Here is a 2,739-nt window from a genome sequence, read left to right on the forward strand (position 1 = left end):
TGTCTGAGAAAACACATTTTACATTTGCTCAGACAAACTACTTTGTGAGGAAAAAGTTTGGCAAGTAATATAACTTACGGCCCATACTAACTGTCCTGTCATCCACCACCTTCCCACAACCTCTCTGCTCTCTCCACCTAGCCATACAGGACAGGCTATTCATACCCGGAGCAAACCGGATGCTGGAAGAACAAAACTAAAAGTGAATAACCTGCAGTTAATGCAGATTCACGGCATAGAAATGAAGCACTTGAGATGCTAGTGAAACAGGAGTTCCCTGACCCTGCCCCCTTATGGGAGGGGGAGCACACAGATGAGCAGGTGCAGGTCCTGGGGTGAGCACTTTTGGGCTCCAGCCCCATGACAGTGTCTAGGGGTGGGTACCTGTGACTTCCGAAGCCCCGGTGTGCATGTTACAGTCCTCTTTTAGCTCTGCCGTCTGCAGACAGCTTAAGAGTTAACCAGCCATGATACCTCTTGGTATCTGGGTCCTTGTCTGGCATCCAGGAAGAATCAGGTCACACAGACAAATTGAATTATGGTAAATGTGGGGGAATTTTATTGCCAGATGGAGGTGGCTCTCAGCAGGATGGATGGGGAGCTGGAAAGGGGATGGAGTGGGAAGATGATCTTCCCCTGGAGTTCAGCCATCCCACGGCCGATCTCTGCAACCGTCCCCAGCCAAACTCCTCTCCATGTTCAGATGCTCCTTCTCTTCTCTCCTCTGCCATGCCGCTCTTCTGCTCCTCTGCTGTTGGGCTCATGGAACTTGGGGTTTGTAGTTTTTATGGGTATAGGATGGGGGCGTCGTGGGCTAGAGTGGTCTTGGAAAAGGCAACATTTGGGCACAAAAACAAGAATGCCTCTGTCATTTAGGGCTGTGGTTTTCCAGGCTTGAGGGTGGGGGCCTTTGCTAGGGAACTACCCTCTTCTAGCCAGTATTTCCTTGCCTCCTGTCCATATAACTGAGGCTGAATGAAGTCCAGAGTTTGTGTTATAACACAGGAGGCCCATAGCCGGGGGGTGGGAGGACCATCAAAACAGCAGGACCACCCTACTCACTGTGGTACTGTTACCGGGGGACCCTTGCTCCCAGAGCTCCCAAGATGGCCACCAGCCACTTCCAAGATGGTGGCAAGCCTCGTGTTCTCTGACCTGGGGTTCTTGGCCTCACAGATTCCAAGGAATGGAATCTTGGGCCATGCGGTGAATGCTATAGCTCTATTAGAAGCCGTGGGTCACAGAAGAGAACCGTGGAACCCAGTGACTAGTGTTCAGCTCAATTAGGATGAACCTGGGCACTTAGCCATGCAGGAACAATGGCAAGCCTTTAGCCTGATTGGGAGTGGCAATAGGCACCTTGCTGGATCAGATGCACAGCAGACACCCTGCCGGATCCAGAGGGATGGAAGTCAGCAGTGGGTCTGCAATGGAGGCAAACAGCAGTAGTGGATGGCGAGAGAAAGCTCAGCTCGAGCCGTAACAAACACAGATCAAAAGAGAGTGCAGTTGCAAGATTTAATAGAGTGAAGACAGAACTCCCAAACAAAGGGAGGGGACCCAAAGAGGATAGCCGTTGCCGGCTGGAATGCCTGGGTTTATATCCCAATCATTGTCCCTCCCGCTGTGCTCTCAGGCAATAGATTATTGGCTATTTCTTTACCTCTTGTTTTTGCCTAATTAGCATTTTAGTGAGCTCTCTTTACTATCTGATTGGTCAAGTATGAGCTAAGTTGCAAGCCTCGTGTTTAAAGGTGGAAGCGGTCACCTTCCCAGCTAGGCTTAGGGACTCTTAGTGGGCCTAGGAAATCCGGCTAGTCCTGTCTCTCAGTACCTTCTCTCCCTTTCACCATAGCCCCTTCCTGGTGAGCATCAGAGTTATCAAAAAGAGGACCATGACTTTTCATAAAGAAGGTTGCTGATTCATGTGAATTTAGACAGTCTCCCTGAATGTTTTCTTATTACAGTAGCCATTTCCATGGCCTCTGCTCCATTTCCACTCCAACGAGGTTTACCTTAACTTAATAATGATACTAACTACTGAGAGTTACATCAGACTCCATAGGTTTAAGAGTAAAGTCCTCTATATGACTGCCCTGATTTCAGATATCAGCCACAAGTTGTGGAGTTCCCTAGGCCATCCACATTTCTGACTGACTTGGGTACAAATTCAGGAATTCCAATAACCAACCCGCCTTAGGTTTGATAATTCACTAGAACAACTCTCAGAACTCAGAAAAGCACTGGACTTACAATTACAGCTTTGTCAGAAAAAATACACATAGGGCAAGTTCTAGAAGAGTCCCGGTATAGAGCTTTCATGTCCTCTCCCATGCATTCAGAGCATCACCTTCCACGTCAGTGTATTCATCAACCAGGAAGCTCCCCCAAACCTCCAATGTCCAGAATTTTTATTGGTGTTTTATTATGTAAGTACAATGAGATGGAGCAGGGACCCTTTCTAGGACCTTGCCAGCTCCTTCCCCCATCCCAAACATGAAAATTAAGGAAAATCTTGAGTCCCTTCAAGGGAAATTCCAGGCACCTAGATAGCCTTGGGGAGTAAATGAGCAACCAGAAAATAATAGCTTAAGACAATAGCCAAGAAGTTAGAGCCACAAGATGCTTGGCTCTCTATAGAAACTAAAGATAACATCTTACACATGTCCCTGGATTGTTTTTCAGAAACCCAGATCCCTACCAAATGGAAAATGCCATCTGCTGGCACATACACCTCAG

At 47.9% G+C, this 2,739-nt stretch overlaps 1 long non-coding RNA gene across 1 annotated transcript; it reads right to left on the bottom strand.

Annotated features, from left to right (window-relative positions):
- Positions 1 to 536: 536 nt before the first annotated feature.
- On the bottom strand, positions 537 to 1,313 carry LOC129060397 (uncharacterized). The gene is made up of 2 exons (XR_008527082.1): positions 1,063 to 1,313; positions 537 to 824 (listed from the first exon to the last, which is right to left on the bottom strand). It is a non-coding gene; the product is annotated as an uncharacterized LOC129060397 (long non-coding RNA).
- Positions 1,314 to 2,739: the final 1,426 nt, after the last annotated feature.

The sequence above is a fragment of the Pongo abelii genome, chromosome 6 (genome assembly GCF_028885655.2).
Source record: "Pongo abelii isolate AG06213 chromosome 6, NHGRI_mPonAbe1-v2.0_pri, whole genome shotgun sequence".
Lineage (NCBI taxonomy): Eukaryota > Metazoa > Chordata > Mammalia > Primates > Hominidae > Pongo > Pongo abelii.